At 38.9% G+C, this 15,829-nt stretch overlaps 1 long non-coding RNA gene across 1 annotated transcript in view; it reads left to right on the forward strand.

Moving 5' to 3' along the window:
- The first annotated feature begins 9,041 nt into the window (after positions 1-9,041).
- Positions 9,042-15,829, forward strand: part of LOC149125647 (uncharacterized) — a 36,780-nt gene continuing 29,992 nt past the window's right edge. The window contains exon 1 of the long non-coding RNA XR_016236734.1: positions 9,042-9,175. This is a non-coding gene — a long non-coding RNA (uncharacterized LOC149125647). The remainder of the gene's footprint in view (positions 9,176-15,829) is intronic.

Raw genomic sequence — 15,829 nt, forward strand, 5'->3', positions numbered from 1 at the left:
ATTTAATAGCTAAAGTGGTTTCTACAGTCAAGTCTGTTGATTTCCTCAACATCCTAACTGAAACATCTACTTTTATGATTTGGTATATAAAGCAAGAGTGATGAACTGAGTTCTTGCTATCTCAGTTTTTCATATACCAGACCTTTAAATCCACTCATATAGAATGTCACAGAGATCACAGCTGTGAACAATACAAGGATGCTAATAATCTTAAAGTTTAGAAAATCTGAAAAAGAATTTTAAAATGTAAACCGAGTTACAGATATTATATTATATTTAATTATATTATATTAAATATAATATATTTAATAGACATGTTCATAAACAAATTCAGCAATAATATTTTCAGATACTCAAGCATGAGAGACAATGCAATATTGCCCATAGCCCTGCAAACTTGTGATTTCCTGGATTCAAGTCTCAGGTCCTGCAATTTAATAGCCAACTAATCTTGAATAAATTGTTTCATCTCACAAGTCTCAGCTTCCTATTTTGTAAAAGGAAGGAGACAATACTTGCATGCATATGCTATACTATTATGCAACATTACTGTGGATTTATCCTTAATTTATTTACTTGCTGCTATATTTTAAATCAATTCCTGTGCTGTTTCTGTGTCTCATCCCCCCTTTTACATATAGCCACTTATTTGCTTTTGAAAAATAGCAGTGGCAGGGGCCTGCACTGTAGTGCAGCCGGTTAAAGCCCTATTCTGCAGTGCCAGCATCCCATATGGGTGGCTCTTTGAGTCCCAGCTGCTCCACTTCAGATCTAGCTCTCTGCTATGGCCTTGGGCCCCTGCACCCATGTGGGAGAACTGGAAGAATTTCCTGGCTCCTGGCTTCAGATCAGCTCAACTCTGGCTGCTGCAGTCATTTAGGGAGTGAACCAGCAGAATGGAAGACCTCTTCTTCTCTCTGGCTTACGTAAATCTGTAAATCTGTAAATCTGTTTTTCAAATAGCAGTTTCATTGGATATGTAGAATTATACACCTAACAGGACTTTCTTAATCAGCAGTAGAGAATAGGAAAGAGAGTTTGCTATGGTCTGCATATGTCTTTCAAATTTCATGTGCTGGAAACTTAATTTCCAGGGAAACAGTTTTAAGAAGCGGGGTCTAAGAGGAGGTGATCTGGTCATGAGGGCTCCACCCTCAAGAGTGAATTAATCTTGTCAGGATCAGAGTTGTGTTGTTTTGTTTTGTTTTTAATTAAGAGTGCATTTGCTGTTGCGATGAGGGTGAAGTTCTTCTTGGTTCTTTGTCTAACAGTTACTACGAATGAAGGCATGGGAAAGAAAGAGCCCATGAAGGAAAAGTGAGTTTATAGAATGCAAGGAAGAGTCTCCTGCTAGTCAGGAGATCTCTCCAAGGTAGGAGCTGCCAAGTTACACTGACAAAGGCTTTTTATCCCTGTCAAATGGGGAACTTTGACTGACTGGCTGATATGCTAATGAGGCAACGGAGCTAAGACCTGTTTTGATTCGTACCTGAAGATAGGGTTTAAGCAGGATTGATGCTTCAGCCAACCCTCAGAGTGGGATAAAAAGAAGCCACTGGTCTAGGATAACCAATCCTCAGCCCAGGATAACTACCAGTCATCAAGCTAGTCAGCTGTTGTTAGCCAAAGTTTTTGCACGGAACAGTGCAGCTGGAGTATTGCCTACCCACCCACTAAGAAAACAAAAGGTTTGTTGCCCCTCTTTTGTGGCTAGGAGACCTTTGCTCAAGGGCTGTCTTAGTCAATGGAATGGGGTAGGGGCCTTGTGCACGGAAATTCCTTGCAAACATTCAGGTTTTTTTTTTTTTTTTTGCCAAGAAAAATTGCCTCACTGTGGATTTTTTGTTTGTTTGTTTGTGAACTTAACTCTTTTCTCAGTTCCTCATTCTGGAAACGGGGCCCTTTCCTTATCTGCCTGTCCATGAACTCATCTGACTCCTGCCACTGTGAAATGAGTGAGTTTAGCCTTTGCTTCCTCCTTTGCTCTTGATCTATCCTGCTCCTCCAACTTCCATGGGATGACTCAGCAAAAAAGCCCTCAAAAGAGCCATAGCCTTGGACTTCCAAACCTTCAGAATTGCAAACCTGGAAAATTGTTCTTTAGAAATGACTCATTCTCAGGTGTTGTGTTACAGCAGCAGACACTGCACTAAGAGGATTAGAAGTGATACAGCTTGTTTTTTTCTATTAAAAAAATGAAAAGTCTTTAAATTGGTTTTGTTATTTAGTAACTTAATTTGAATATCATTTGGTGTGAAATTGGGTTGCTTTTCATTCGGCCCCATCCCAAGAATATATTGCTAGAACTATGAAAAAACACTCATTATAATTGTGCCCCTAGTATAACACAACAGAGTGATGTAGAATTACACACCTAACAAGACTTTCTTATTCAGCAAAAGAGAATGAAGAGAGTTTGCTATGTTCTGACTGTGTCTCCCAAAGTAATATTATATCTGAATATTTTAAACTTTTTTAACTGAGGTGCAGAGAGACTGAGAGAGAGGGAGAGAGAAAGAGAACACTTCCATCCATTGGTTCACTCCCCAGATAGTAGCAATGTTCAAATATTAGCAATGATCAGGACTGGATGTGGCGAGGCTGAAGCCATGGACTAGGAACTCAATCCAGGTCTCTCATATGGGTGGCAGGGATCCACCATTTGAGCAAGGCAGGAAACTAGAGTTAGATCTGGAACTAGGAATTGAACCCAGGTATTCCAATATGGGATGTGGGTATGAAATCAGACATGACCCCCTAAAATTTACACCAAAATGTGGCTCCTTAAAGTTCCCCAGAAGTGCTATCTGGGGTGCCACATATGCTACCGGAATTTGGGGTGCCATACAATTTCACCATGGGCTTATTGATAAATCCCCAATATTAATAAGCCCAAGAGGGTTCTTGCCTAATATTTAGAGAAGAATTCTAAATACCGGCACAGATAAACGAGACAGCATGGTACATTTTAAGCTTTTATTTAGTGGGAAAGATGCATAGGAGAGTGAGAACTTTATTAAGAGAGAGAGGGAGATCTGGGTTCATACCGAGCACTAGCAACCAGCCATGTGGAGGAGCATCTAGGCCAGGAAGCCTAGGGCGGGTGGCCCGAAGGCCATGTGCCCCTGGAGGCGCAGGGCTACAGCAAGCCCTCTCCTGGCAAGAGGCCAGGGAAGAAGAGAAGGGGCCGGAACACACGGTGTCCCAGGCTTTTAACCCACTTCCATAGGGGAGTGGTTAATTAACCTGATTGGCTGGCGGGCACCCAGGCATGGCTAGGTAGGGGGATGAGGTCACACAGGGGCGTGGCGAAGCCGTGGTCTTTCAGCTCACAAACCTAATCGATTTTAACCTATATGCCTGCTACTTCAGGTGTTCTGACTATAGTGTCTTCACCACCAAGCTAAATGCTCACCCTTATATGAGAGTAAGACTTTTTAAAATTTTATTTTTAAGTAAATCCTTCCTACCACCTACTTCAGACCATATTCTCATTTTCTCATGAAAGTCAGGTTGGAAAAAGGATTCCATATATATAAACCATATGCAATTAACTTTTTAATTTTTTTAAAGATTCATTTATTTATTTGAAAAGCAGAGTTACAGAGAGGCAAAGATAGAGGCAGACAGAGAGAGAGGTTTTCCACCTGCTGGTTCACTCTCCAAATAGTTGCAAAGGCCAGAGCTGGATCGATCAGAAGCCAGGAGCCAGGAGCTTCTTTTGGGTCTCCCCCATGGGTGCAGGGGCCCAAGGACATGGGCTATCTTTTACTGATTTCCCAGACCATAGCAAAGAGCTGGATCACAAGTGAAGCAGCCAGGAATCAAACCAGCACCCATATGGGATACAGGCACTGCAGGTGGTGGCTTTACCAGGTAAGCCACAGTACCAGCCCCTGCAATTAACTTTTTTAAGGACTACTTTTCACCTATCCCATAGATTTGTGAGTCTAATTGATTTGATAAGATTTGAATTAACAGGAACCAGGAGTTATTTTTGTTTGCTCTCATTTTCCAAGAATCCTTTCAACATATTGCTATGATCTGAATGTTTGTAACCAACCAAAGTTTACATCATAAAATCCTGGATCCAAGAGCAAAATGACAATAGGAAGTGGGGCCTTGTGGGCAGTGATTAGGTTATGAGAGTGGAGCCCTTTTGAACACTAATGCCCTTGAAAAACATGCCTGTATGAGACCATTCACCACTTAACCTCACGAGGACAAAACCAGAAGTTGTCCTGTATGAACCAAACACCAAATCTGCTGGTCCCCGGATCTTGGATTCCCAGTCTCCAGAGTTTTGAGAAAGAACTATCTGTCATACCTAGTTTTTTATATTTTGTTAGAGCAATCCAAATAGACTAAGATGAGAAATTGGTACCAAAGAGTAAAAGTGCTGTTCTAACAAATAAATGAAAATGTAGATACAGTTTTTTTTTAAGATTTATTTATTTATTTGAAAGGCAGAGCTACAGAGAGGCAGAGGTGGGGAGGAGGGGGCCGAGGGGAGCAGAGGTCTTCCATCTGCTGGTTCAGTCCCCAAATGGCCTCAATTGCCAGAGCAGTGCTGATCTGAAGCCAGGAGCCAGGAGCTTCTTCCAGGTCTCCCACATGGGTGCAGGGGCCCAAGGAGTTGGGCCATCTTCTACTGCTTTCCCAGGCCATAGTAGAGAGCTGCATCAGAAGTGGAGCAGCTAGAACTCGAAACAACAACCCATATGGGATACCAGCATTGCAAACTGCAGCTTTATGCATTACGCCACAGCGCTGGACCCAAGAATATAGTTTTTTTTTTTTTTTTTTTTTTTTTTTTTTTTTTTTTTGACAGGCAGAGTGGACAGTGAGAGAGAGAGACAGAGAGAGAAAGGTCTTCCTTTGCTGTTGGTTCACCCTCCAATGGCCGCCGCTGCAGCCGGCGCACCGCGCTGATCCTGGCAGGAGCCAGGAGCCAGGTGCTTTTCCTGGTCTCCCATGGGGTGCAGGGCCCAAGCACCTGGGCCATCCTCCACTGCACTCCCTGGCCATAGCAGAGGGCTGGCCTGGAAGAGGGGCAACCGGGACAGAATCCGGCGCCCCAACCGGGACTAGAACCCGGTGTGCCGGCGCCGCAAGGTGGAGGATTAGCCTATTGAGCCACGGCGCCGGCTCGAGAATATAGTTTTGAAACTGAGTAATGGAGTAGAGCCTGGAAGAATTTGCAAGTGCATGTCAGAAAAAAATGTCCATTACCCCGGATAGATCATAAAGGGAGATTCTGGTGAGGGCTCATGAGAAGGGGAGAACTGTAGAGAGAGCCTAATATGCATAGAAAATACTCAAGTAGTCATGAGCAGAATGTTCGCAGAAATACTGACAGTAAAAGCCAGTGTGATGAGATCTCTGGCAGAAAGGAGGAACATATTGGAATCTTGAGCAAAGGCAACCCTTGTCATAATGTGTAAAGAAACTTATATTCATGTCCTAGTGTTCTGTGGAAGGTAGGACTAGTGAATGATGGAATAGGATGTTTGCCTGAAGAATTTCTAAGCAAAGCATTAGAGGCATGACTTGGCTTGCTGTAATGTTTACAATGATATATAAGAAGAGAAATATGAAAGCATAATTTTTAATCCAAAGGGAAGCATAATTTAAAGATTTGAGAAATTCTCAACCTATTCATACTTTATACACTGAAAAAGTGTGTTGGGGGGAGGGGGCAGTGCTGTGGCGTAGCGGGTGAGGCTGCTGCCTGCAGTGCTGGCATCCCATATGGGCACCGGTTTGAGTCCCGGCTGCTCCACTTTTGATCCAGCTCTCTGCTAGGGCCTGGGAAAGCAGTAGAAGATGGCCCAACTCCTTGGGCCCCTGAACCCACGTGGGAGGGAGACCTGGAAGAAGCTCCTGGCTCTTGGCTTCAGATAGGCGCAGCTCTGGCCATTGTAGCCATCTGAGGAGTGAACCAACAGATGGAAGACCTCTCTCTCTCTCTCTCTCTCTCTCTCTGACTCTGCTTGTCTATAACTCTGACTTTCAAATAAAATAAATAAATCTTTTTTAAAAAAAGTGTGTGGAAGAGAGAATACCATGGGTATGGTCAATCAATCATTTAATAAACATGTTAGTGTCTTTGGTTCAGGTGCTGAACAAGGCCCTGAAGTCTTCCAATGTTATTGGAGTTGCCACTCCCATCACAGACAAAGAATGCAAGGACTTGAGAAGAAATAATTTTAAGGCAGCCAGAGTGCTCAGAAAATCTCACTGCTCTGCATCCCCTGAGGCTTTGCTCACCACACTCCACCATGACACCCCTTCAGTGCCCCAGGTGTTGTTTTAGAGAGCTTTAGTATGGTGTCCACTGATCTCAGCAAAACTTTCTGGGTGTAACTGCCTTCATTAGATTGCAAAGGATGCCTAGAGAGAGCTGCATCCTGGAAGAAAACTGCCTTGGGACAGACTCATCCCTTGGACTACAGATAGGTTTGTGACTTTCATTCTGGAGAGCCAAAGGGACCTGACCCATTGCACAGAGTTGCTACAGAGGTGAGGCGGGTGGGGGAGGGGTGCACACAAAGCCATGGGGCAGGAACATCACCCTGGCAGGATCTCTGGGCCCAGGGACAGATCCCTGAGTACAAAGATTATGTTCAACTTTTAAAATTTTGGACTTCTTCAGAAATAATACTCATCCTTCTTACAATTTCCCTTTTTTTTTTTTTCAGAATGGGAATATCCTATGTATGCCCCACAATTGCAGTTTGAAAGTATTTATCATGTTTGATTTCACTGTTTCAAAGCCAGAAAACACTTTATTTCAGAATGAGTGGAACCCTATATCTCATCTCTCTGATTTAGGTGATATTTTGATGAGATTCTAGAATACATTAAGACTTTGGGGCTATTGGGATGGAATGAACATATTTTACATATAAGAGGGACATGAACTTGGGAGATCCAATGAGATGTTTAGTGTCTGAATGGGTATTTAATGACCATTATATAGAGCAGTATTTTAGATTTTGTTTTTGGTTCTGAGATGGTATGCAAAATAGCATTTTATATTTTATTACTAAGCTATTTTAATATATAGTAGTGAAATAATTATCATATCAAAATCAATTTAATGGAGATCATAAGTTAATATGCATTTTAGAGAACATAATCAAGTAACATATTGTCAGTTTAAAGAAAAATACTAAAAAAAAAAGTAACATTTACTTATTACTGGTTATAGTAGATATGGCAAAGTTATAGGCATGTTACATGTCAGGAATTTGGAAAATACTGGCATAAAATATTTTGAGGGTATACCTAATAACACAGAAAGGATTATGATTGACTAACCGTGTCTACCACAAACATTGGAAGGGCAAAAAACTGCCCCAACTGGTAGAAGTCATGTCTTAAATTATTTGAACCTAGCAAAATAACAAAGATCTTGTTATCATTGTAATTGCATGTGCAGAAAAGGTATCACTTCTATCTTGGGAGTAGATAAGAACTAAAGATACTCTGTTTTCCTAATTCTGACTGTGGTCAAAAATCCATAGATTATGGAAAATCATGATTTCCAGTAAGGCTGCAACTTACTCATGCAGAAAGGGTTGTGATTAATTAATGAAGTCTTCGTGAGCCATTGGAAAGGGAGAAAAAGAAAAAAAAAAACACCTGGCAGCATGTGCCATGTCTAAAATCTTGCCCTTCCTTACACCTTACTCCTTGCTAACCTGAGGGAAATTCTCGTTCTAGTGTCTTTCCTCAGCTGTTCTACTGGACTTGGGTAGCTTAAGTTAATGCTGCAAAATACAAGGTTGTGTGAGGAGATGCATTTCAGCTGTTGCAGAAATACCACTGTTTCTATTACTCTAGCAGTTGAGCTGAAGTTCACTCAACCGCACCAAATGGCACAAATGATGTCTTAAATTATTTGATCCTAGCAAAATAACAAAGATCTGGAAAGAGTTATCAAATCTTATCATTGTAATTGTGTGTCCAGAAAAGGTATCACTTCCATCTTGGGAGTTAATGATAACTAGAGACATTGTGTGTTCCTAATTTTGACTGTGGTAAAAAAATCTATAGATTGTTGAAGATCATAATAATAGTAGTATGGGATAGGAAAAAACTTGTGGGCAACTAAATTTTTTATGGGAACTGAATAATTAAAACCTAATTCTGTGGCTATTCTCCTGGGTGGTGACTGGGTTTATGACTGTAGGCACACCATACTGGGACTGAAACATTTAGTAGATCTAATTCTACAGAGAGAAGTATTTTGTTTATTTATTTATGTATAATTTATACCCCACCTGCCTCCAAAACATGTTTTATATCAAAGAAAAAGTAATAATAATAGGTGGTTGGTTGGTTTCAGAATCAAAGTAGCAAACTATATTAATTAACTGCATGCAACATTTCTATCCATTTCGTTTGGCTGTGATCACCCAATGACTATCACAGTTAAATGGATCCTAGAATGCCTGTAGAGAAATAAAATGGTAGAATAAAATTCTTAAAGTTAAAAATAATAACAAAACACTTGGGACTCAGTTCTGTTAACATGTCTAAACTCATTCAACCCATTCAGTAATTCCAAATATTCTGCTTGAACATAATGAAAAGTGTTTGTAGACAAGCACCCTAGAAATTCAAAGGGTTAAAGTAGGGACCCCTGGGTGGCTAAGGGACATAAATGGACAGATATCTATCCAAAACATCAAAAGTATCCCCCATTAAGTAGTTGCCTAATTTCTTATAGTGGTCTAACCTATTTTGAGGAGTAAAGTCATTCACAGCTTTCTGGCTTTAAGACATGAGCTTAGTGTCTTAATACTCATTACTATATGCAGAAATCCATTTCTCTCTTTGCTATCTCTTTTGGAAATCTTTGTTTAATAATGCTCAGTAAATTAGGCCTCTATAGGGTTGGCTTTATCCCACCCTGCCAGTTTCTTTCCCTTTTTGTACCTCTGTAAAATATCTGCGTAGAGTCTCTGATTTGAAATGTTAATTAAGGTGGGCCTGGCCTCAGGTTACAGTATACATTCCTTTTTACATGCAAAGGGATATGCTAACTAGGTCACTGAGAATCTGAGGGCCAAGAGGGACGCCTCCAGAAGACAACACAAGTCCATGAAGAATGGGGCAGTTTTCAGCAACTCTGAAAGAGACAATCGGCAAGACCCTGTTGGCTGAAGTGAGTTATCTGGCACACAGAAGCTTCTCATGTTAATTTTGGCCATGAATTGCATTTTGTAATCTCTTAATGTTAAGTTTGTATCCAGTTAACATAGATGTAGTATGATTTAATTAGAAATTTTAAAAGCCAGATATGTGAATAAACCTGACTTACTGATTTCAAAATGGCAAATAACATTGAATCTACTTGAATTCCAGAGGAGAGCTCTCAAGATTTTAAGGTTTCTGTGGAACATTCTTTTCGAATCTTCCTGGCCATGCTGAAAACCTAGATCCCTATATTGCACAGGAAAAGAAAGGGTGTCTGTATTTCTGGGTGCAGTGCGGTTGTGAGTGTGCAGGTCTCAATTGTTACGCATGAAACTAGTGTATATGGGATTGTGACTGTATTTCATACACAGTTCTTCCAGCAAGCAAGATTTAGAAAGGCAAAATCTACATTTGAAAGCAAGGACATCATAGATGTTAACTTTAAATCACGTAAGATGTAGCACAAAGAAATAAATTAATATTGTTGTGTAAAAAGTACCCTAAATTAGCCTCCAGAGACCTGAATTGGAAAATAAATGCAAAAGTTACACCTTTAATTACTGCGGTAGAACCTTTGAGATTTTGAAACACTTATTTGTAAAAAGCACTTTCATAGTTATTTTGGAAAGTATTTTCAAATTCTTTTGATTAGAATGTTGCAGATGAGAAATGCAATTCATTATTCTCATACTTGAGATATTTAAAGTTTTCCCTTTTATTAGCATGAGCACATTTTATCTGTAGAACTATAGAAGGCAGTCATTCAAACAGATGCACAAAAAGTATTCAGTAAGAAACATTTTCTCTCTAAGGTCAATCTTAACCCCCTTTGTCTTTTCTTGCCAATTGAATAGTCTTTCTTCCTTGCTTTATTGCAGGAGTTCATTGTGTGAACTGCATGCCCTCCAATAGGCATGGACACTGTGGAATCATTCAGTGCCTGCATTTAGTGGTCAATTGTCTGTTTTCAGCTTCCTTTTCATTCTGAAAAGTGAACTAGCTATTCTCTTCATGTAAAGTCTGTGCAGAGAAAACATTTGAACCTGTTAGACAATTAGTACTGGGGGCAAATACATGAACGAAAGAGACAATGGGAAGAAACCACTGACAATGGAGAGCTTGGGATTTTACCCCCGCTCCCTTTATTAAGAATAACCTTTATCAAGAATAAGCAAGTTGTGTGTGAGGAGAGGTGCAGTGGGTGGGGAGGATGGGGGACCTCTCTAAGAAAGATGAGGGAGTTGGCAGTTGCTAAAGATTATTTAGTTTGAATATGGAATTTGAGCCCAAATCCAGGAAAAAGATCACCACCTTGGTATTTAATAAATATTTCTTTTCAAAGAAAGACAAATTAGAACAATTTGGAGAAGGGTAAGTGATGTTTTTTTGACACCTGAAGAAATATAAATTAATTTCTGACTGAAGTTTGGAATTCTTCTCTTTGAAAGACTTTTGAAAATATTTGTTCCTTACAGTATTATTTAATAGTGCATTTTATGTAGCTATCGTGACTCTTGGCTTTACTTGTTGGCTACTGCTGCTGAAGCTGTAAAATACTTTCAACCAAAATGAGACGCAGCAGAGTGATTTACCTTATGACTATCTGGAGTTCATGCTTGCTGTTCTCCAAAACCCAAGAGTGGTCCATTTAAATAACATAGGTAAAACTTCAGAAAGTAGCCACCACTTCATTCAGTTAAAATGTAGTATCACAACCTTGCAAAATATTGGTCAAAGTCAGTAATTCTTTATTTGATGTAGAGTAAAATCAAGACAGCCATGCCAATTGTCTACTGTGAACAAAATCACTACTATGACTTTCTTTTTGGAAGTGATAGAAAAAAATCTCATTCCAAAATAGGCCACCTTACCAGAATGCACTGAGTTTACCTTCCCCACTGTGGCTTACTCTGACTCATTAGGATACTACTTTTCCCGTCATGATAATAATGATGTAGCCAGACTATTCCACTTCACAAAAAATATTTAAATAAAGTTTCTTCAAGCACAAATTAGATGCAGCATATTTACATTTTTATTTGATGAAGCCTGTTCCTGCTATCTTTGTTCTTAATTTGGTCTCAAAAGAATTAGCACTAAGAGGAAAAATAGTCTGTAAATATGTATGAAATCAAATATAGAGGGTAAGCTAAAAGGTATTGACTGCCAACAGAGCTTAGCTGCAGGAGGCAAAATTTTCTCCATAGTTTTCTTCTTGGCTGAAACACATTGCCTTCTATCTAGATTATTTAATCCTCAAAATGCACATCAAAGCGTCTCATCAGGTGGCATATGTCTTTATAGGCAGTTGAATGTCAAAGATCTAGCTTAAAGATTTTTGAAAAATGTAAAAACATAATAGATCCCAGATAATAACACAGCAGTGGCGCTCCTGTCTTCTTCCTTCCAGCAAAGTACCAGCATCACAGGCTGTGGCTAATCTCTGTGGCAGGAGCAAGAGCACATGCCACCGCCGAGAATGTGTGACATCTGCCCAAATAGAAACGAGATGCTTAAGCCGGGTTCCAGACCAATATTTGTTTGCTAGCAATCCCAATCTCTCTCTACACCTGTGGCTGCGCACAGCTCTGAGCCGTAAATTCTGTCCTGCTCTGGTGCCCAATTAGGCAGTGGAACAACTTATGCAAAAATATCAAAGAGGCATTTTCTGTCCTGTTATGAGAAGCAGGATGCAAGCTTCAGCACCAGCTCTCCCTATTCAGGATTCATTTTTCAGTCTTTGGCAAGGACAAATTACTTGTAACGATTACATCAACTCCTTTAAATGATTATATCATTGTGAGTTTAGTTTAAAAGCTCTTTAACACATTTATTTTGTACTTCAAATGTTGGCTTTTGTGTTGGAGAGACAGTACAGTGTAGGGCAAGAGACAAAAGCCCCTGTGTTGGTTGCAAAATGTCATACACAAGAGACTAGGTGTAATAGAAACTGCCTGAGTAGTTCCTCATGAGGCTAGAGTTGGGTTCATTTAGTTGAAGATGTTTAGGTATAGAAGAGCTAAGCCTTTGTGTCATTGAAAGATGTTTCAAGAGATTAATTTATAGTCAACATTATCATCTTTGCTATTATTGTCATCCAATATCTCTCCACTTCTTCAAAGAAAATTTCCATAGCTTCTTTCAGATTTTCAAATAGAAAAAAGAAAAGTAGAATCACTGAGGACTGCCAGCAACCAAACACCTCCTCCTTTAATCATGCCTCCCCAACCCCCGTGCCATAATCTGCCCGGCAACAAGGCACTTCCGGCTACCTCTGGGGAGACATTAATTCAAGACTCCTAGTGATCTGGGACATCATATCATCACACAACGGTTGTATTAATTGCATTATTTAAGTCTGTAAGGTATTTAGGGATGCATTTTGGCATAAAGACACTACATACACTAAAATTTTATTAACAGATGCAGATGAGAGAAATGGGCAATGAGGTTCCAGGTGCAGTGTTCAGCACGCCTCCACACTCTGGCCAGCCACCACTTGTTTTCTGCTCTATTTTCCCCTCTTGGCTGTTCAATTGCATTTGAACCTTTACCCAGATAGGAAAACAGGTTGAAAGCTTTCTAGGACCGTTGACGTTTTGGACGATGTGATGAGTTACCTCAGGAGTGTTCCCCCAAGTTGTGTTCTTTCTCCCTCTAGCCGTGATTATACAAAAGACAGTGGGAAAAAGAAGAATGGGTGGGAAGTCTTGTGTCTGACAGACACCAACATTCTCTAGTGGCTATTTGCATCTCTGCCCAGCTTGAAAATGTTGTCTGTTGTGCCAACACAGCTTCCTGAGTTGTAAAAAATGCTTCTCTCTGTTGGAGGGCTCAGAAAGATATTCTTCCTACAAAATCTCTTTACAGAACCTCCAATCCCTTTGGGCATATTCTGCCGGTGTACGGTAGCGCTGAACTGTCATCGGGTCCTCCTTGGTCTGTGAGATTGGGACGCGTAGAAATGGCTGTGACCGCTACTTTTCTCTTTGGGGATTTGCCCTTTTTCCATTTGCTTGGAGATTGAGACTGAGCTTTGTTACAGAGAATTATCCTGTGGCAGTGGGCTGGGGAGATAAGTCTTTGTTGAGACATAAAACACATGCAGACAAAAGTGTGAAAAATTGAAATGACAAGGTTGCTGGGGTGTTGTTTCTTAAATTCGGTCAAACGTTCAGACGTAGGAAGTGAGGTAGTCTCTGTGCCGTCGCTGTGTGCCTCAGTGACTCTACATTCCCTGTTCCCGGAGTGAAGAACTGTGAGACTGTATCACGGCATCTGCCAGACTCTAGCACTCTTGCAGAACTGGCATTATCCTGATGTCAGTAAATTACCGTTTTCTGTATTGGTTTTGGTGTGAATGGGAAATAAAATTGATGCCAATTTATAAGGCATTGGAACCAAATAAAGGCCAAGTTTCTTACTATCCATTGCTAAAATAACTATGATTCTGTTCTATATCATTAACACATATCTGTATTAGTAGAGTACCTGTAACATCTGTATCTCTATGTATAGAGCAGAGAATGTATTTGTGTCTTACTATTAATTGAACATCTGACCTCTTTTTTTGTCTCTGGCACAAATAGTCTCATTTAATTCAAGCTAATATTTTTACATCTTTAGGCCTCAGATTTAAGATTTCTGAAGGATACATGAAATGAATTTAGTTGCCGTGTAGAATGTCTTAAATACTAAAAAACTGCAACAACAAAGAACTGTAAAAAATGCATTTAACATCTGCACCTTAGAAAAGAGAAATATGTGGTACCTGCTAGTTTACTTTCTAGTTGTGTTGCAGAAGACTGTGGCTTTATTATTCCTTCTCTACTTGTGAATTCCTTTTTTTTTCACCTTCATAAACATGATTTAAGTCCTATTTATTCTGATTTCAAAACTCCTAATTCTAAATGCCAATATTAGTAAATTTGATGGATGCGACTTTTTTATTTGCTTTCATTTATGGTAGCAAGATTTTGATAGCTAGGTTAATGATAACTACTATTCTGAAAATCCAGAATTTTGTTTGAAATCAAAAATTTTAATGAGAAACAGGTTAGATATGTTTAACTGAAAAATTAAATAAAAATCATAAAGTTACACAACACACCAGAACTGTTTCTTTTTCATTAATGCAAATAATCAAATTATATCTAAATATTAATATAATTCAGTAAATACAAGAGCTGTCTGGCATAAATATAAGACAAGCAAATGAAAATAGCTCTTGGAATGAAGATCAGTGTAAAGCACATTATTAAAATAACATTTCCTGAAAAACTAGTATTTTATTTTCCGTAAACTGTCTACTCTTAAATTTATCCAAACTTCGTTAATTTTTAAGTGCCAGAAATTACATGTAAAAATATGTTTTCCCTTCTTCTGAAACTGTTACTCTGGAATCTAAGATCTTGGTTTCCAATCATGGCTTTGTTACTAATTTACTGAATACTAGAATAAACCATTTAATCTCTCTGGTCTCATCTTCCACATTAAAAAAAAAAAAAAGAAAGTTAGAAATTATAAGTCCTTTTCCAATTCTCATGTTTTGAATCCACTCTTTTTTCAGTGCCAGGTGATCTTTTGGAAAGCGTACTGTCACTTCCTGTCTTCCTGTACAGGATTCTGCAGTGTGTTAGCAGGACTTTAGGCTTTCTATAAAGAAAATATATATGCACCTAATAAAATGACATTACTGTGCTGCCAATTCATTTCATATTGGTCTAAAGCAGAAAGTTCTATACCCATTACCTTTAAAGTCAGAAAAAAAAGACATTTATCTCATTTGTGTATGTTTTAAGGATTCCCGTTGATATAATTTTATGATATTATGATATCCATCTCACAATATATTATCATTAATAGAGTAATTTGTGACATTTAAGTTGATTATTCTAATTAAGAGTTATGATAAATCCTCATTCAAAATTCATAACTGTTCCTAGCAAAACTTTTTGTTGCATATTTAAAATATTATTTATTATCCAGCTATGAGTTTTAGTATATAGCTTAATTTTTATTTATAAATAACTGATAGAGCATAGAAATAAATGAAATAAATAAGTCAAAACAAATCAGAGCATAGAAACCATTTGTTCTTGATTGAACAATACTTATTATGAAAAAAATTAATATTAAGCAACCTTCTAAAAACTAGTAAAATTAGTTTATATTTTTTACTATTGTATAGAGGACCTTCACACTCATTACTGCATTTAATTCACAAAGCAAACCCATGAGAACAACTAAGATTCCATTATGAAGATTAAGTCACTAAACTGGGAAGGCTAAGGTCACACAACTAGTAAGCAGGGTGGCTGGGGGTTTTGGCTTGTACCTCAAATCGCTTGCTTCTCTCACAGCTTTAATACAAATCATAAACTGTCTATGTTAACAAAACTACAGACACATTTCCAAGTACCTAAAATAAAACGAACCAACGTTCTTTAATGGAGACCTAGGTAAATTTTAGGAAGTTAGAAGAGCCCATTTGTGTGTGTGTGTGAATTTGTGTGTGTACATAATAAGAAGGGGAGGCAGTTTTAAAACTCGAAATAAATATCCACTTCCCTGAGAAATTCCGTTGTTCATTGAAAGATATCCCCACCAGATAACCTGCTCC

The sequence above is a fragment of the Oryctolagus cuniculus genome, chromosome 7 (genome assembly GCF_051225735.1).
Source record: "Oryctolagus cuniculus isolate XC-2025 breed Fujian yellow rabbit chromosome 7, ASM5122573v1, whole genome shotgun sequence".
Classification (NCBI taxonomy): domain Eukaryota; kingdom Metazoa; phylum Chordata; class Mammalia; order Lagomorpha; family Leporidae; genus Oryctolagus; species Oryctolagus cuniculus.